The sequence below is a fragment of the Eucyclogobius newberryi genome, unplaced genomic scaffold (genome assembly GCF_026437365.1).
Source record: "Eucyclogobius newberryi isolate DKJ021-1_F unplaced genomic scaffold, fEucNew1.0.hap1 SCAF_12, whole genome shotgun sequence".
In the NCBI taxonomy this organism is placed as follows: Eukaryota; Metazoa; Chordata; class Actinopteri; order Gobiiformes; family Gobiidae; genus Eucyclogobius; species Eucyclogobius newberryi.
In genome coordinates, this window is record NW_027315746.1 from 22,745,735 (window position 1) to 22,767,220 (window position 21,486).

The 21,486-nt window shown below is 38.3% G+C and overlaps 1 long non-coding RNA gene across 1 annotated transcript; it reads left to right on the forward strand.

Annotated features, from left to right (window-relative positions):
* Positions 1-20,056: 20,056 nt before the first annotated feature.
* LOC140355753 (uncharacterized) lies at positions 20,057-20,438 on the forward strand. Its single transcript, XR_011926020.1, has 2 exons — positions 20,057-20,174; positions 20,278-20,438. It is a non-coding gene; the product is annotated as an uncharacterized lncRNA (long non-coding RNA).
* Positions 20,439-21,486: the final 1,048 nt, after the last annotated feature.

Consider the following 21,486-nt stretch of genomic DNA (forward strand, 5'->3'; position numbering starts at 1 on the left):
TACAGTGATGTCCACAATGCAATGGCTAGTCCCAGAGAATATATGTTACATAAAGGCACAACTATGTTCCTTATACAAACAAGACAAAATGTTCCACTGTGTAGGGTACACAGTGGAACATTACAACACAAGCAAGTAGCTGACCCCTCAACTACCACTGGAAAAGTTACATAGTGCACCTTTAAAACAGAACATTAACACATTCTTCTGAGAAAATAAGCAATGATTATTATGTAGAATTGCAAAATTAATCACAATCAAATTGACTTCACAATTTAAATGGACACAATTAGGCTGCATTCTTTAATGCACAATAATTTCCTCCACAAACAACATAGCCTCTTAATATGCATAAAATAACTGCTAACCATGACATTTAAATCCTCTACAAAGATGAACTGAAATATATATGATTAGTTTATCAATTCATAGGCCTATTTCAGTGTTTCAGTCATTTCTCCTCTCTCTTGAATACAATTCATTGCAAATCTATCCACAATCACAAAACTTCAATACGGCAGAGAAATTGCAATAGCCCTAACCTATACCTTTTTGTTTTGGTCATAATTTTACAGCTATAGTCAGTTTATCTCACTGTAGATATTCCAACAAATGCAGGTACATGTCATTAGCATTCTAACTTCACATCTCAGCAATAAGTCTTTCCACAAAAATGACAGCAAACGTCCCGAAATTAGACAGCGCCCATTCAAGCCCGAGACAGTTTGGAAGGTAAAAGAACAAGCAACTCTGACACTTGTTGGGAAATGCCGGTAATTTCTCCCGTCAAGCTCTCACTAAGCAACATGCAATGATTAGACGTGCATTATATAAAACTATGAAAAAGTTACACTGTTTTTTTCAACTTTAAATCATGGCTAACCTTCCAGATCCTCTCCACTCGGGACAGCTTGCGTGTGTTCATTCTCGGCAGCTGCGTCCAGGTCAGAGAGAGCTGAGTGAGGAGCTGAGGAAGGCTGAGTGAAGTGGAGTCGTAAACCATAGACACACCTCGCCGCAATAACACCAGAGTCAGCAAATCTGGATCAACTTCCACTCCGCGCGCATTAAGTTAAGTTCAGAGTGGTAAGAGGGAGAGGGCCTGTTTTGGAGTACTTACGTTTACATCATACGTACAGTAAATATCTTCGCTACAGGAGGATTTATTGTCAACTATTTTAATGTTTGTGTTGAACTCTCACACATGGAGTGGTACAGCAAATACAACTAGAAAATTTGCAATGGCTGAAGCCATTGCTAGAGTGTCTGCGTCTCTTCCTCTCTCCCCCTCCCTCTCCCCAACCTCCCCCTCCCGTGTGTGTAGGTGTGTATGTCTCTCTCCCTCTCTCTCACTCCCTCTCTCCCTCCCTCTCCCTCTCTTTCTCCCTCTCTCCCTCTCTCCCTCTCCCCCCCTCTCTCTCTCTCTCTCGCTCGACTGGCTCCGTCACAAAAGCCTAAAGAATAAAGTCTAAAGAATTCTGCAGACACTCATAATGCCTAAATTCATTTAAATGGGTAAAAAGTACTAATACTTTTGAAAATTCTGCAAAAAGTACAAGTTGTTCAAATGTCAAATGTAATAGCGCACGTACTACTGTGAAAGCGATCGTAATGTGGTATAACATGTTGAAATCGGTTGAAGCATTAAGGAGTTGAAACTGGCTAAATGGAAAATCATGGAAAATATAATAATAATAATTAAAAATGCGTGACATCACTCAAAATACACAAACATATAGACCTGCGTGACATCACGCAGACACTCAATCATGTAAAAAGGACAGATCATGGCATTTTTGAAACTATGATTTATCAGAAGGCAAAATACCTGATTACATTGACACAAGTTTGTTAAAAAATAATAAATAAATGGAGGCAAAATTGAAGAGGAACAGGATGTGATTTCAATGGTGAAACAAGGATCAACTACAAGATATTAAATAAATATAAGAAAAAGGTGATGAAAACCACTCAGAGACATGTGTGAGATCAGAGCCTTGTTTGAAGGCAAAATCATGATTATTAGGTTTTATAGGACCAGCCCATGCTGCCTGGTGATCGAGTGGTTAAAGTGGCAGCACATTTGTCAGGCTCCATGTGCTGCCAGCTGCATCGTTGTGAGTTCAAACTCCAGTGCTGACAATTTGCTGCATGTCCTCCCTATTCTCATCCACATTTCATGCTAAACTGTTTATTTATTTATTGGATTCCCATTAGTTTTTACTTAAGTAAAGACTATTCTTCCTGGGATCCAAAGCTGTTCTGTCTAACAAAGCCTTCGGGCCAGAAAAGAGAAATGTTCAGCTCTCAGGAGTTTTAAATTGTATCTACAAACACATCAGATGCTTTCCCACAACTTATACTTTTATACTTTTATACTAACTTATTTTTATCTTTATTATTTTTCCCCTCCATCCCTTGTTGGGAAATGGGAGGTTTTGTCTATAGGAGTTTTTGTTTATAAGAGATCTTCTACTGAGAGTGTTTTTCAGACTTCCTATAAGTGATCTGTTCTTTTCTTCTGTATCTACCTCTGTATCTACCTGCGTTGCATCAATGAAATGTCCTCATGTTGGACAATAAAGGAATATATTATCTTATCTTATCTTATCTTATCTTATACTTTCTGTAAATCTCAAATACATTTTTTAGAAAAGAAAATAGTATGTTGTCTATGTTTGTAACAGAAATACTAACTAACTGACATTTGTACACTGATTTAGCATTTGAATCTGCATTAATGTCCATTCTGGAATTTAGACATATTTTATGAGAGGACATTTTAAAGTTTATTTTTGGTGTATATGCTACACCAAAAATACTGGTTCATAAGCGTTTTTATAACTGCATGGGAATTTAAGGTGTTCCTTGGTCAACATCTAGTAAAGAGGTAGGCAGAGTAAGGCCTGCGGACCACACCTAGACTAATTAATGTTTCCATCCGGCCCACAGGCCCACACCAGCTATTAATAAGTAGTATTAAGATTGATAATTCCTCCAAAGCTCTGCCACAGCCGCCCCACTGCAAAATCAGCAGGCATCAGCGTAACAGACACAGATCAATGTGTGCACCAGCCTCGTGGTCTGCACTCAGCTCACAGCCGCACACTACACTTCGTCTCTCCTCTCCACCTCCCTCAGAGCACACCTCATCAAGCAAACTCCGCTCTTGTTTGTGATTTCAACACTTAACACTTGTAATACGACACCGCTACATCTCTTTTTCTTCACTCACCCTGCATTGCTCTCAGCCTGTAGCTAGTTTGATACTATTAAATTCCCTTGTCTGCTACTATATATAAATAAAATAGTAGCGGTCTAAAAAGGTCCGGCCCTTTAACATGCAGATATCCAAATGTGGCCCTCAGGAGAAAATAATTGCACTCTTGATCTCGGCGAAAGGGTCCAGAAAAGGTTGGTGGCTGAGTTGTGGCTTAAATAGCAAAAATACACTATTTGATATCCAGTTGTTACAATATCCAGGTCGAAAAGGGATCTCAATTGTTGACTGATGTGTTTACAATACAGACTGATTAGAATAACACCAAAACATCCCCGTATGTAACTTCTTGGACGGCATACAATTAAATTAATGTTAGAAAAAAAGAATAATGATACTGTTGCAACCAAAGGACAGCAGGTGGTGCAAATTTCACAAAAATAGTCTTCCTTAACACCTTTAAATCACAATAATAAGAATAGTAACAATAATATTTTGAACAGACTAGGTAATGTCATGATATACACATTCATAAAATCCAACCAGATTTCTATATTTTGCTTTTGCTCTAAATGTTTGTATGATCGTTTTATTTTTCCAGCTGAAACTCTGCCTGCTTTCTCAATGTCATCCAATAGACCGCGGGATGTCTCTGAGAACATGACCCGGGCTGCCACACTGTTGACCTTATACTGGGGGTCATCGTGCTTTTACCATGTGCCCATTTGAAAGTGTTAGACAGATGTTTTATAGCTGCTTTGCTCGTGAAATTCAACCCTTGGTGCAGTGTCTTAAAAGCACTTACATAAGCAACTGGCCACCTCAGCGTTAGGCCACATTATAGTGCTTTTGCTTGTTTATCTTGCTGCAAATACCTGACAATGGCACATTTCTTGATTGATAAAAGTACTTTGGATATAGTATGTAGATGGCAAAAGGGTGGAATTTCCTCAGGTCAGCGAAGGTCACAGGTGGTCAAGAAGCTCGGACCATGGGAAAGGAATACCTGTAAGTGTCAGTGTGATGGGATCAAATGAACAATGCCGTCACATTATGGGCTTGTTAAACAACACCTTCACTTGTGAATAATTGATGTCCAGTGGCACTAAAGGTAAGAAAGCCTATTTGTTGTGAGTGATATTTTGCTGCAAGTTTATATGAGCTTAAATTAATTACTTATTACTGTATATATACTGTATATTCAGACAAAAGTAAATAACTGCATTTGAATAAATAAAAAAGTATAGTACAAGAATTTCAGTCAAATAGATACATTACAAAACTTAAAAGTGCATTACCGGTACATAACTTTTCTGGTGCAGGTTCTGCCAACTGCTTGTCTCCATGGAGATGTTATTGCTTTGCCTAAATGGTCCGCAGTATGGAATTAAACGTCTAAACATCTATCTTGTATTTATATATTTACAGGATTGTATTGATTGATCCAAAATACCTTAAGAAACATGTATTCTTACAGTGAGATGTATTATTTGTGATAAATCTTACAGACATTTCACATTTGTTGGATAATTAAACCTCAACTATTATGTATAAATACACATTTCTGTTGGATATAATATTGTCTGAATATTGTTGTCGGGATGCTCACAAAAAAAAAATAATGAAGGTATTCATTTGTGCCCACAGGTTGACATCATTCTTAACAATCTTACAAAAAAATAATTCAATAGTGTAATTATTAAATAGCATCATGGTAGCATACACATTTAGCATACAATTCAAAACTTTGTAGTGAGCAGCTTTCTTTTTGAGACAGGGTAATCCAAGGTAGGTTGAAGATAACTTAAATATTCAGCGATTCAGTAATAGGACTTTTAGGTCACTTTTTAAATAGAAGCTGTTATAGTTTTCCGGAATGACATGCAACTTTCTCAGAACCAATCTGATAATCACATGTGAGTATTTCCACAATGCACCGCCAACATCAGCCAACATCAATCACCAAGAGTTCATCTTTTCTTCTCGGTCCTACGATCTGACAAGTTGCCAGCTACACCGCACTGCATCGCTCACTTTACCCATTCATTTCTTCCACCTGCGCCATGCACAACCAAACAATCATTATCTCACCACCTAAAATCTCTGTTCTCATCGCAGAAGACAGCACCACAATGTTAGGAAAAGCAATTTTCTTTTTCCTGGCCTGTCTGAGTTGTGGATCTTTTTCAAAAGCCACCAATCACACACAGTTATTGTGAAAAAAAATCACGATTTAACAATTATTCACAATTATTGGTACTGTGACCGAACAACAGTGAAATCTTCAAATTTCTTTCATTCCCGTGGTCTGACATGTTACTGTTCCTCAAATTTGTCACCGGCTTTTAGAAATTTTACTTTCTGTAAAAAGTTAAAAGTGACAAAAACATTACATTTGATCTATTTTTGGCTATAAATTGAACAGAAAATACACAATTTTGCTTCTAAAATTGCCAGGATTATTATTGTTTGGTTCGTACGATTTTACTGTGACCTAAATAATCACGATTATCGATTAACCTGATAATCTTGACATCCCCAATCACACACAAGAAAAGCTAATTCATTACCCTGAAAGACAGTAAAAATATAAGCCTGTGATATCCGCAATCACACACACTTTGAACATGGCCTACCAGGTAACAAGCTTCAAAACAACCCACCTTCATAGCAGAAAACTTTTTTTCTCTCCTTGCTTCCCGTCGCTTCTTGCCGAGACTACAAAGAAAGTGCGCACAAAGGTCTAGGCTGGGGATGCAACGTGAAAACCTAACTCATCCATAATGCATCAGAAGACTAAACCAGAGCCTGGGGACACGCAGCAGAAAGAGGAGGCAGAGGGCCCAGACGTGCCACCGTTTTGTGGGTGAAGGGAAAAGCTAATACTCCTTGGTCATGGGTGACATTTGGAGCTTGTTGTGGCATTTGGGTGATTCAATTTGGCTTTTTCAAATGACTATTTCAACATGGCAAGCTACACCTGTTGGCTGCTCCGGTGCCTGAGTCGTCACTTGGTGAAAGTGGTGAGGATCAGGAACAATCTCCATAACATCACATTTTTATCAACTTGCATTTACAAAAATGTAAATAAATATGTTCAGAAAAAGATCTCATATTACCACAACAGAAGAACCTGGGCTTCACTAGACACTCAAGTTGTTTTACATTTTATTCATTCAATTCTCGGTCACTTCAAGGCTTATTTCTATGCCAAATATATTTGAAGATTGACAACCATTCACACATTGTATTACAGAAAAGAAGCAATTACTATTTTAAAATTAGAAATGATCTTGATTTGCCGTCTTTATCATGTACTTGTAAAAGGCTCTGATGACTAACCCAAGAAAGGAGACTGTGTCATTCTAAACTATGGTTGCCCTTGACAACCTCTTGACTGATGAGTTCAACATTTCTAGTGCATGTGCCTCTGTGGTGCTTTTCTGCTCCACTAGAGCATAACAGTGCGTAAAACCATAAGTGTTTGTCTACAGAGACTTTTATTCAAACCTTCTCAATGAAATCATATGAGAAAAATCAGTAACGTTATTTAACAGATTTGATTGCATTAGTGAACCGCCGGTGACTGAGGTGTCTTTGTAGTCTAGCTTCAGTTATTTTGCTATATGTCAGGATCTATTTCACCTTGGTGCTCAATGGTTTGATATAGTAGTGGTAACTATGTGCACTTAATGCCCCATTGTGTAACATTCCATGTCAAGATACAGATTAAAATGAATGAAACACAAAAAATAAAATCGAGTCAATATTCAAATATCTAATGCGATATTTGAATACCTTCAAAACCACATTCTCAATAGTATCTACATTTCAAATATAGTACCTACTTTTACAATAAAAACACTCACACACACATAGTGATACTGACGAAGTGTCAGAAATTATTATTATCTACTGTCAGAAATGTCACAGAGTGGTAGCTTTAAGTACGCTTTTTATAAATATCCTTTTTGTGTTCTCTTATTCTCTCTCCTCCTTTCTCTATTGTGATTTGTGATAAGTCGACTAGTCACTCAGACCCTTAGTGCATGTACTTGAGGGAGGTCAAGTTATTCCCGAAAAACTATTCACTGTCAATATGATTCCTTCAGTCTAATTTCAAATCACAATTAAAGTATGCCAGAAACATGATGGTAGTGTGATGGAGATTAAAACGATTCATTGTTAAAAAAAAAAAAAAATCAAAACAAGATTTATCCCAATAAATAAATAATAATTAATTCAACATTAGTCAATAATAGCAAGACTACTTGAATTCATTAACCTAACACAACCTACCTGTATATATATATATATATATATATATATATATATATATATATATATATATATATATATATATATATATATATATATATATATATATATATATATATATAAACAAAGGTATAACACTACATCACTTCTACTCCATCTACCTGTTGCTGCCTCGTGTTTGCCCTTCTCTAACACAGCCTGTTGACTTTGCAGCTCTACCTCTCACATCTGCTACTTGTACCGGTCACCGATGGTGACGGTGGGAGAGAGAAGAGAGAGGGGCGTGTCCCGGCTGTATCATGACAGAGTCGATAACAGAACCTGCCCCAAGTGACATAACGGATTACTTCCGCCTGCAATCACACACAAAAACACAGGCCCGGTGGCAGCTCCGCTCTGCTGGGCTAATGCAGGACGACACGAGCACACCGGCCGATATCCTGCACTAATTCCAGATTATGATCAACAACGTCTTACAGTTATGATCACTAGGATTTAAGAGTGAAAACCTCATATATATATATATATATATATATATATATATATATATATGTATATATATATATATATTTACTGTATTTATATTTATAAAACCCTGTGCATTTAGGTCATGCACAGGGTTTTCTTCAATATGCCTTGAAGACTATTGACGCCAAATGCGTTGGCGTCAAAAAAAGCAAAGCTAAAAGAGAGACACTTTCTTTTCTGTCCTGTCACATTTTGTTGGGTAATGACTAAACAGAAGCTACTGACAGGGAGGATTACGTAAACCTCTTTACATCCAATCAGACACATGTTCCCTAATGTCCCAGACACACAATTCCTGCTTCCTGATCACTGTGCATTATCAAAAAAAGCAAAAATTAGGCAGATATTGGAGAAGTATATCTGCTTCTGTGTCGTGGTTCAATAACTGAGTGACAGAAGGAAGTGGGCGGGGCTAACGGTTCAAGCTAAAACATGTTCCTGAATTATTATTATTATTATTATTATTATTATTTTATTATAATCAAAATTGTATAACATATAAAATAATGTAATTTTCCACTGAGAATCATTTGTACCTTTAATACTAAAACTTGAAGTAATCTTTCTACATCTATTTCTAACACTCTGAGCTTTTGTCCAGAGGAGGTAGTTTATTTTAAGTATGAAGCTAATCATATTGATTAATATTTCAATCATTTTTAGTTAATCAAGTAATAATCTGATGGCAAACAGTTAATACAGTAAACAATTGTCACATTCTTATAACACTATAGACCTGACATCTGCTTCAGGCCACCTCACACATTACTGACAGTTTCCCTCACACATCCTCCAACAGTGTCATCCTCTCACTGGGATCATTATGTTGCAATTAACCAATGTCTCTAATCCGTCTTGTGTTTTGTCAACTTAACTTTTCTCTTAGAACCACTTCAAGGAGCCACATCACAGAATACTCTTTCAGCTCACAGTAATCCTTTCTAAATTTAATGAGAAGTGACATTATCTGCCATTTTCTACCGATCTAGAATGATGCAAGCTGGTTTCTGTAACACAAAGCAACGGTACAGATGGGCTTTGTGGTAATATAACCATCCAGAGTACAAAAAAGTTAAGAGAAGACTTTTGACAAACTGTGGCCGCTAATGAATTGAGTGTACTTTTTGCAGCATTAACATGACAAACAACACAGGCACGCTTATAAAAAGATTGTTTCAAGTTATAAATAGAGCCAAGGATAAGGATAGGCTTAAAAGGCAATTATAAATAGCCTCATGCCGACACATAATCAGAAATATGCAAAAAAGTTCACGGAGAGAGCGAGTTAATCCTCCACAATGATTTAATATTTAATCTGCAAAATTTCCACCCTCAGATTAGATTTAGGGTTTATATGAAAAGGAAATTGCTGCAAATAAAACCGCTTCTTCTAAATGAGCTTAAAACTGCAAAGGCTAATGGCCTTCAGAAATGGATATTAAATGTTGGAATAATTTCCCATCATACTTTCATCATTTGCGTCAATCTGTGTTTACTCAGAGTATGGGTTATGCTTACAAATATGGCCTCTAAGAATTCTGATACTGTCACATACGAGAATACTAAAGTGATGTTTCACTCAGGTTAATGAATTCATGTAGTCTCGCCATTATTGACTAATGCAGAATTAATGAGCATGTTGTGATTAATCAGCTTGACTATTAATCGTCTTTATAGAGTCACACTATGAGGATAATGATACAGATTTTACAAGATGACTGTTATTGGTTACTTATTTTGGGGTAATAAATAATAAAATAATAAAATCACATCTAAGAGAGATGTTGCAGTACAATCCTATATGAATTAGGATTGTCAGACTTTGATAAACAGATATAATCAATGCTTCATTAAATATTAATTTGAACTGAATCAATACTAAAAAAAAAATCATAAATATAACAAATTGAGCCTTTTTTGAAATAGCTTTAGAACTGTTGAAATATAAGATAAGATAAGATAAGATAATCCTTTATTGTCCCAAATGGGGAAATTTCATTGGTGCAACGCAGGTAGATACAGAGGTAGATACAGAAGAAAAGAACAGATCACTTACACACATTACTGAATATGGTAATATTAAAGAAACTTCTATTATGTTGTGTTTGAAATTTCGTTACTCGATGCATTTTTGAGTAATCCTGCATTGTCCTGCAACTGAGGCTCAAGTGAAAATTCCGGTTTTCTTCTGAAGGCTTCTAAATGTCACATTAATGAAGAAAATCTGCTGCTTGTATCAGTGAAATGTCACTATGAAGAGGCTTATTTGCGGAGCTTATCAGTTCTGCACTTTAGAGCAGGAAGTGACCTTGTGTTTATTACGAAGCCATTTTAGATCAATTGTGTGGTTTACAATGAACAAATTGTAGAATTATGATCTACTATTATACTCCATTTAAAGGAATAAAGTGTCTCCTTTAAATCATAGAGTAGCTCACAGAGAAAGACGGGAGCTTCACTAAGCAGAGTGGCAGGTTGATGACAGGTTGAGGCGCCGGTGAGGGGAGCGGATGATCGATGCTGCGGCGACACAATGCACGGAGGATAAATGACCTGTAGAGACGGCCTGTGGGGAACCGACGTCACACGGACACGTTGAAAAACAACAGGTCGATACAGACTGGGGGCCATAAGCAGCTTTCAATTCAACACAATGTTCATTAATAAGCAGGTCCCGTGACATCCAACGCCACATGTTGCCTGACGCATATAGTCACGCCATTATATCCCCAGATGGCGGTCGGAGGCACCAGTGTGGCTGTGTGTCATTCTTATACACAGCATCGCCCGCTCCACCTTTGCAACCATAGCAACGAGGAGCCGGAGAGGTCCTGCCGAGGATGATGCTGAGGCCAGTGGGGAGGGGAGAGGAAGCGACGGCGGCAGTGGCAGGGCTGGGGTCTACGTTGTGGACCTTTAATGGCGCTTGCCTCTTATAGGATTCGGTGTGGTCATTACCTGTCACTCTTTTGGGGCAGTTCCACAGGGTTAATATGCTGTAATACAATAGGTGTCATCAAGACTCAGTCTGAAAGTGGTTCTGAATAACTGTAATGAAAACCAATTTGGGTTCATGAAGCTGGAATAGGGGACTGCAGGTTGCACAATTTACTATTAGAGTTATATCAATGTCTACAGGTAAATCACAAATGCAAAAGGAAAAAAACAGCTATAAATCAAAATGAAACATCATAAATGTCCAAATATTATTTTCTGATTTTCTTAATATTAAGCCAGAGTACAATTTATTTTAGAGTACACTTACTAGCTGCTATTTGCATGCAGGCTTTTGGTAATACGGGTGCATGTTATTAAGGGCTAGTTGTAGAGAAGTTTTTACTTAGTAACGCTTATTTATGTACAAAAGTGTCTCACCCTGAGAGTTCATACAAATAAGCCGTGTTTGAATAAGAAAGTATAATAAGGTTATATAAGCAGAATAAGGTTATATTTAAATTCGATTCAACTTTGTCTCAGACTATAGTTTTAAAAAGAGTTATAGTTATACCAGTGTTTCTACATCTTGCACTGGAATTGTATAACACTACAGCTTATATTTATGAGTAATAAGAATAATAAGATACCAATGAGGGCAGAATAAATACTAATGAACTAAATTAACTACTTACACATATAAATAACTAAAAATAATCTTACTCTGATACAAGAGGAACATGCAAAACTCTACATAAAAAGCTCATACACTCTGGGAATTGAACCATGGACCTTCTGGAGTGCTCACCACAGTGCCAGCTAGTATTTGCAGTATAGCACACACCACCTTACAGACCTCACTTAACATTACAAATAATGCCTTTCATGTTTCCATACAGCAGCCTCTACATTCTCAACCCAAAACACCCTGCCAAGCAAGCACACTGCACACTCACTAAATGGGTTGTAGAACACAGAGGCAAATTGTATTATGTTTGCAGTATAACAAAAGAACAGTTACAGCCTAAAAGCCATCCTGTCCTTGAGTGAACCTACACAAACTTCAACCTCAACAAACAGCCACCTATAAAATAAAGGCAGCATGACCTCTGCACACTGTATACAGGCTTATCAAGAACAACAAGAGAAAAGAATACTTCGCAGTTAGATGCATTTCCGCCCTTGTTTGTACACATGCATTTGCTCCTGTGTTTGCTCCTGTGTTTGCTCCTGTATTTGCTGCTGCTGCTGCTGCTGCTGCTGCTGCTGCTGCTGCTGCTGCTGTTCACTCACAAGCTGTGTAAGCCCAATAAACCCTTGGGGACACTTAGGGAACACTGTGTAATGATGCTGATGAATCATTTAACTCCAATGGTTTTGTGTAGTGCAGCACCTCTATAATACAAATACAAACAAGCTATTTTGCATTTAAGCTTATTCTCAAAGCTTAACTTTAGACATTTACTCCAACGATAGTATGGTTAAATGATTGGATGACTCATTGTGACTGACACATTGTGGCTTTTGAAAAGGACAAAATGTCACAGAATAGCAAAATGAAATTGTGCCTCAGGGATAAATTAGGTTATATTTTAATTGATTGGTTGATTGAAAAATTTGACTTATGACTTATGAGGGCTGTTCAGAAATGACTTTCTATCGTCTCGAGACTATCTCTCCACTTAGTTACATATTCCATAATACGGGGACTAGCAATGAGGTCGTTCTGCGTACATATGGAATATGTAACAGGGAACTAGTAAACATGTATATAATGTACATGGAAACAGTACACCTGAAACAAAGCAGGTAAACAAAACACTCCTGTGACAAAAAATGTTTGCTAATTATTTTTAAATAGTGGATAGAATTAATCTGTGGAAGAATAGACATAAACCAAATTAAGAATAGAAAAAATATTTTTTTCTTTTCAACATTTCTTGGGAGTGTTTTTTTTGCTCCAGATTTTGTGAGGCAATGGGGGCCCATATTTAACACATAATACATATAAAAACACATGTTTAAATTGCAGAAGCAATTACAAAATCCCTACTAATTAAATTACATCACAGCCAGTGAAATAACAGAAAACACATTAAATAATAATGTATATTATTATTATTATTATTATTAATAATAATAATAATAATAATAATAATAATAATATTAATATTAATACTAACAACGAAAATAATGATTTGCACATAGGTCTGGTATTTTTCATGTGGTAATATTTTTTAAACACATTAAATGGGCGCCAGTGGCAGCCTGTGGTGAGCCTAACAAAACACCATGCACAGTCTATCACACTGCCAGCTCTGACTGAGTTTTGCCTGGGTAATTTATCAAGTTTGGGACCCTGAAAGAAAACATATTGAGCTGAAACTTGGGAAATGGGCCAGAGAGAGGCTTGCAGTGAAGGAAGATCAAATGAGGACGGGCCACTGCAGATGAGAATATCAACTGCACTAAGTATGTAAAGTAGAAGCAGCACTACCAATGAAGTGGCTGTTGCAATAGATGTATTGCCCTTCCATAGGAATAAATACTCAAGCCATTGAGTCAAACATCAAAGTAGATGCAAGATGCATCGCAATATCATCAAAAAAGGGCTGCAATTAGCAGATGGCAAAAGCTCAGATTATTTAGGTAATGAAATGTTTCCTGGAAATCTACAAACCTCTACAAACATGAAACACATCACATCTTATTTCACAGTGCACTCAAATGGTTATGAACATGTTAAAACTTTCCAAAATTACATGCCCCTCCAAAAAATAAGACATAAAAACTTTGCAAAACTATTTCAACCCCATCTGACCCCTGTAAAGATCTCTAGTATATCGCTTTCTCACAGTAGTAAAGGTTATTGGATCCTAACTATTTAAAAAAAGAAAAACCCAAAAAGAAAAAATGTAACTTTTTACTTTGTATGTTAAGTAAAAATAAAATAACATCTTGCTGATGAAGATTCATAAACAATAGATCTTGTTCAGAACACTGCTGTTGGCAAAGTAAATTTAAAGCAAAAATCTCATCAAAAGTAACATTAAAAAAGACGTTTTACTTTTAATCAAAAGACATGTAGCCTAAGAGGAGGAAAAGATGACTAATACATCAGTGAGGAAGGAGGATGCCGGCTCCAGATTAAGGTGGCCCTGTGGGAAACTGGCTTTGCACTAACGACTCCTTATAAAATATGAATCCACAACTGCCATCCTCAGAAGTGTCAATGATCTATTACACCAGCTCCTTGTGTGGCAGTTCACACCTGGTTAGTAAATAAAAACATCACACACCTCTCTGAACATGGCCACACAGTAAAAGTGAATTTAAGTCCAATAAACGAGTTAAAGAAAAACATCAAATCTGATCCAACACGTTTTGACACTTGAAATTATTAACACCATAAATTGTTTTCAACCAGTTGCATCATGGGCCCCATCCTGAAAGGTTTGTCGTATTCATGTCATCTTTTATTTTATTTTTTTAGTATTGATTATTATCTGGGTACGGATTTATTTTATAACCCCCATAAATGACTAAAGGCATGCAATGTGTGCATGTGTGAAAATAAACTGCTTGAGAGAAACTCTATTATAATTACAATGACTCAGCTGGCTATTATCAAAAAGCCAAATGTAGAGAAAACAGTATTAAAAACCCTGCTGAACAAATGACTATTTAGAATTTAGTACATTTTTAGTGTTTGAGATCACCACGACTGCATATCCAACATGTTTCATAAGGCAAAGTACAACAGTCACAAATTAGGGATTGTCCTATGTAGGTAACTACTAATTAACTACTAAGATTAAGATCAAACTGTGGTACATAAACCAAACAGATTTCTCATCTCTAAATATCTTCTGGTTAATACCATAATTCTTCCTCAAAATGGTGCCAGCAAAGTTCACACTTAGCATCTTAATTATCATCATACAGGTAGAAACATTTGATATTTTGCTTAGCTATTTGCCAGTTCAGTGTTCTACGCTAAATGAAGAAAAAAAAAAAAAACTTTCTTTTTCAGGACTATCATAAATGCAGTATTCAATGACACACTCATTCAGTGACTCAAAATAATAAACCAAAATGACAAATGACATGTGATTCTGTCAGCTTGTGCAAACATATGTGTAGGTATGATATATTTAGGAAACTTGCTTAGTTTTTTAAGTAAGAACAAGGAAAAGTAAATCCAGAATATCATCTATATTTGAGGCTGTGAGAGAATGAAAGCTCAACTCAGAGATCAGATAGAGCTCCAAACTCTGAGTGAAAAGAACCACAACACTGTTATGGACCTGGCCAACCAGCGTTGCCTTGTCATGATACTAACTTTTCAAACTCCATTTCGATAACTAAGGAATTGGCTCAATATCAGTGGCAAGGGACCAAAGCAAACCATCACAAGAGACTTTTCAGAATGAGTCTGCCCTTTATTCTCTTTACCTTTTACCTTAAACCAAATGATTAGCCGCCTGTAAACATTAGTGTGGTTCTTCTGCTTTGAAATGGGGCTCACTGATGTCATCCCCCCTTCTATGGTCAATAGACAGACCTGTCAGTGAATACTGCAATGAGCCTGTTGTAGCCTAAGGACTGCCTTCTGGGGGCCCCTTGAGAACTTGCCTGTCTTCCCTGTTGGGTAACTACGCCTCTGTTAAATACTACACACCAATTGCAATTCCATTTTCAACAATAATAGTACACTTTCTTAATTATTGTATAGATGATAAAACGCAACCTTCTTTGAAAACTGTTTAGGTCAAAAGGTCATATGTTGATGATCAATATTAAATTTCAATACTAGTTTTGGTATAGATTACAATCTTATTTTTGATACTTTTGACAACCCTTTTTTATATTTGTAGTTTATAAAGCAATGTCTTAGTTGAGGTTTAAGTTTCACAAAAAAAGGCAAACCCGCAGGCCAAGTCCGGACCCTGAAGCAATTTGGTCTGGCCAACGGTGCAGTTTCCATAATTAAAAAAAAAAATATATATATATATATATATATATATATATATATATATCTTTTTTTTTAAGCACTCTGATAACACTGATAACAGTAGATAACAGCTTCATTGATGATTTGGTGTAAATGTAACATGCGTAAGGACCGCGTGCTTCAAGTGTTTGGAAGTCTGCCCGACAATGAGGAACATAACGCGCCGTGGCACCGGAGGAGCGTGTTTACCGGGCTTCGTTGGATTGAAAGGCCTGAGTAAGTGCAAGGTACTTCAAACCGCCCCGCTTTAGACCTGTTTTAGTACTGTTTAAGCCCTGCATTAGTCCTGCTTTAGACATGCTTTAGACCTGCTTTAGACCTGCTTTAGCCCAGTATTAGTCCTGCTTTAGACTTGCTTTAGTCCTGCTTTAGAACTGCCTTAGACCTGCTTTAGACCTGCTTTAGACCTGCTTTTATCCTGCTTTAGTCCTGCTTTAGACCTGCTTTAGACCTGCTTTAGACCTGCTTTAGCCCAGTATTAGTCCTGCTTTAGACTTGCTTTAGACCTGCTTTAGAACTGCTTTAGACCTGCTTTAGACCTGCTTTTATCCTGCTTTAGTCCTGCTTTAGAACTGCTTTCGCCTTGTATCAGTCCTGCTTTAGCCTTGTATTAGTCCTGCTTTAGACCCGCTTTTATCCTGCTTTAGTTCTGCTTTAGTCCTGCTTTAGACCTGCTTTTATCCTGCTTTAGTCCTGCTTTAGAACTGCTTTCGCCTTGTATCAGTCCTGCTTTAGCCTTGTATTAGTCCTGCTTTAGACCCGCTTTTATCCTGCTTTAGTCCTGCTTTAGTCCTGCTTTAGACCTGCTTTTATCCTGCTTTAGTTCTGCTTTAGTCCTGCTTTAGACCTGCTTTTATCCTGCTTTAGTCCTGCTTTAGTCCTGCTTTAGACCTGCTTTTATCCTGCTTTAGTTCTGCTTTAGTTCTGCTTTAGACCTGCTTTAGTCCTGCTTTTGTCCTGCTTTTATCCTGCTTTTATCCTGCTTTAGTCCTGCTTTAGACCTGCTTTTATCCTGCTTTAGTTCTGCTTTAGTCCTGCTTTAGACCTGCTTTTGTCCTGCTTTAGTCCTGCTTTAGACCTGCTTTTATCCTGCTTTAGTTCTGCTTTAGTCCTGCTTTAGACCTGCTTTTGTCCTGCTTTAGTCCTGCTTTAGACCTGCTTTAGTCCTGCTTTTGTCCTGCTTTTATCCTGCTTTTATCCTGCTTTAGTCCTGCTTTAGACCTGCTTTTATCCTGCTTTAGTTCTGCTTTAGTCCTGCTTTAGACCTGCTTTTATCCTGCTTTAGTCCTGCTTTAGACCTGCTTTTGTCCTGCTTTTGTCCTGCTTTAGTCCTGCTTTAGTCCTGTTTTAGTGATATGAAACAGGATCTGATAGTCCTTCTTTGTAGTTAATCCATATTTTTCTGGTAGATATGGTTTGGTTGTTTAGTCTTGGTTTGAACCTGGTCTTGGTTTTCTTTCCACTAGTCAAGTCAGTTTTCTAGTTTTCTGGTAAGCACTGGGTTTGCGTTGCCTGGGTTTTAGTGCTTGTTTTTTTATAATATAATATTGTATGATGTTTTAACTTCTCTGAAAGTAAAATCCTTTGTTGATCATAATATATCTTTTTTACCTTTTTGCTACAGTTGTTGCATGTTTATCAATACAAATATTCAAATTGTTCACATTGTCCACCTCCGCAGGTACTTCAGTTCAGTCACACATTTTTGTCCTTGGCAAAAATGTAGCTTAGTTCTCCCATGCATGTATAATAGTATTTTGACTAATCATCTGCACCAGAAGTCACAAAGTGCAAATGTGTTAAATGGCAAAAATGTACACCTCAAAAATTTAGCCAAAATTTGCATTTCAAACAATGGCTGAATAATCCATTTTCTTTCCAAGCTTTGCCCATGACCTGCCCCAAATCAATTCACCTTTTACACAAACCATTACACAAAATAGAGTCAGAAAGAAAATGTCAATCGCGCTGGGGTCAGGAAGTGTGCCACAAACCCCAAGTGTGGGTGAAATGTCATCAGGGCTCACCGTAAGCAACCCGACAACAATTAATTAAGGATTTTTCTATTTACAGTAAATGAGAACTGCTGCTGGTATCTCTCCAGGGAAGTAGTAAGGCATAGTAATAAAACCTGAGCTAGGCAACTATTAATCAATTCAATATGCACACATTTATGTAGAGAGTCGAGGCAAACAAAGATGCTGAGAGGCGTGGTAAACAAATTAAATTGTGTTAACAAAAATCTCATTCAGAAAGTCCTTCCATTTTGGCCTCGCTGAATATTATCTCTCCTCCAGCTTATTCGCAGAACCAAGGGATTGGACAAACAAACTGCATAATCAAAAGGTAAATATCAGGGAAAAATGAAATTAAACTCGAGGCGTTTACGAGTCAATTTTCTTCGCCTTTCCCCAGAAGCCAAATAACCAGGAATAGCTTGTGGAAACTTTGCACACAGTGGCTCCAAGACGATATTTTTCTCCAATTGGTCTCCACATCTCCTGAGGCAAAAAGGCAATTTCATGCTCGAGCACGGCTCCAGGGGACATCAGGACTGGAGGTGACCCCAAGGTTAACACCGCAAACCTCATAAATAGAAAAAGAAACAGAAGTAGCAATCGTAGTAGTAGTAGTAGTAGTAGTTGCAGCTTGGGGCTACACATAGCAGTAATTTTCACAGCCAACTAAATGAGCATATGAAGTAGCATCTGATGTCACAGAGAAGCTCCCCTTTGTGTGCCGTTCCAAGGTGTTCCTGTTGACACGTGGAGTAAAGCCTGTTGCCAACCTCATCTGTCAATTCTCAATGTGACTGGTATCAATAATTCAAGGGAACATGGTTGCAGAGCTGGCAGAGTCACCCCAGAAGACATTTGAACTCGAATCTGTAAACACCATGCATAACTAACCAAGCTCAAAAAACAGACTTCGCAATAGATTCAACCGTCAATCCCTAATTACAAAATGTAAATGTAGGAAACAGATTACTGATGCCGTCATGTGATCTATTGATGCGTTTTGGAACCAAGATGCGCCTTTTCCAGCTATGAGAAAAGCGCACACCCGCTGTATGTAACCTTCATCCAAACAGCTATTCCTAAGTGGCTTCTTCCTCCCTTCTGGCTTTGCTGGCTGCCAAGATGACAGTGAGCAGCGGACCAGTAATGGTGCTTAAAATGCAATTTCAGGGAATGTTATGGCTGGTATAACGGCGTATATTTATATCTTAAGTTGATCAACGCAGATGCTAGCTCTTAAAGGAAACCGGAGAGCAGGTCAGGTTATAGTGTGTCCATGATTCAGCAGCAGCAGCCTAAATCAACACACACACCTGGTTAAATAAAGTGTATTTTTAGATTGGCTAATGCCCTTGGAGGTATAATTTGTATTATGTCTTAAGATAATCGAATAAGGTTTTAGATCCAACAGAAGCGGTGAATAGTTCATCATACTGTCGATTAGCGCTCCTGAATGTCAATTTAGGTAATTATGATGAATTGCGTCGTCTCGGCATATTGACATGAGACAAACAGAGCAATATTGTGTTTCAAAAATACAGTTTGAAACACAGTATGGCTTACATAGAAATCTTAAAATCTATAATAGCTTTGAACATTTTAGAACCACTTTTTTCTACTCATATTAATAAATGACAACATGTGGACTTGCAAGGGTTTATATTTGTAAGCTGTTGTATAATAATTGTGCTTTATTGAGCAGATATCTTTATAGTCTATGCAGAGTTTATTACACACATTTTTGACATCTTTTTTCCCCATAATAGGGCTTTGTGACTGTGGTAAAGTGACATTAGGAGAGTGATATTAGGCTTACGTCCTCGTCCTCTCTGACGCACTTCTTTCGGTAGGGCACGTGCGGTCTCCCGTCCATGTGGGGTCCATGTGGGGTCCTGGCCGCGTTGTCCTCGTCCACAACCTGTCCGCCCAGGAGGTGGCTGGCCTCAGGTGGGTGCGGGAACGAATTGGCCGTATTGATCTTCCCGCTGAATCTCTGGTACAAAGAAGCCATGATTGTCCTGGAAATAATAACTTAGAGCATGGCAGAGGCGACGCGGGTCCGGTGTGCGGGGCGCGCGCTGGCTCCGCACGTCTCCTCTCGGCGGACAGATGAGAAGACAGTTAAGTGGCAGAAGATCGGCATCTGCTGATCGCGATGAGTCTCTGTGAAGGCGACGCGAAGGTAGTTTCCGCTCGGATTTGTCTTGGCGCGCGGTGTAACGGTGGGCTTTAGGTGTCAATAGTTGTCTCGTCAGTATTCATGACACGTTGTCTCTCCTCCTCAGAGTCCCGGTGTCTCCTCGCCGCGAGATAGCGACTTTCCGATCAGATCCAGCCGGTCCCTCTCGGACTCCGGCTGTGATTGACCGCGCGAGACAAAAGAGCGGCAGATAATGTTTCAACACTTTGGGCGTTTGTTTTGTCCGACTGTCCTCGCGCGCGGAAAGAGTGTGAAGGACGCAGAGGGAAGAGGAGGAGAGAGAGAGAGAGGGAGAGCGTGATGTGCGAGCAGACGCGCCGTGCATGTGAAGTGACTGAGACCGGGCACCGGAGACGGCTTTACGCGGAGCTGTCACCCGTTTACGCACCGAACCCCTGACCACATCCGAACATCTTAACGCATCACTGTATGTCAATGTCCGCTCTGTGTCTCAGAAAGGCCATGCCCTTTTGTCTGGAGCCTGGGCCCCAGGACGGCGCTCGAGTGCCTCTCTGTGGCGTCTTGCATAAGGGCAAGCTGACCTCTGGAGCCTATGATCCAGGTGCACACATACCACAATGAAGCATAACCATAGCAAAACTGTAATCTTCTTAACAGTGCAGCTCCCTGCTTATTCACAATATCAAACCACTGAGTCATTTAGTCCTGTGTACTATTTCATAATAAATAGAGTAAAATACAGGTTATATATAGACCTACATATTGTTGACCTCACAGCATCACACAATCATTTACAGTTTGTCCTCGACACAGAACACAACAGAACCAGAAGAGCAGCAGGAGTGGACTGTGTCACAACCTCAGTTTGAACCACCTTCTCTGTCCGAGCTGCTCATAATTGGAATGCCAGTCACGTCACAGAAACCTCAACACATACGCTTCATTTCAATTTCAGTTGAAAAAATGTCTCATTGACGATCAGATCATGCCCTCTCACATGCCCTCTCTCATGCCCCTCTCACATGCCCCTCTCGCTGCCTCCTACTGGACTCTTGCCCCTGGAATGTGTTTTTTATTAATTTTAATCATTTATTAATTAATTGTTATTTCTTAAGTCTAAGGATAAGGATTTTCTGTTCACTGTAATGTAAGATTTTATATTTTTACTTTGTAAAAATGTACCGTAACTGTCATTTCACTTTGTGTAGGGTGACTTTAACATCTGCCCGGGGACTACAGATGAAAAATAACCTTCTGGCTAAGTCATATGAGGCATATTTACATATACATGTTGATCAATATGCACATATGCACTGTCCCTAATATAAATAAA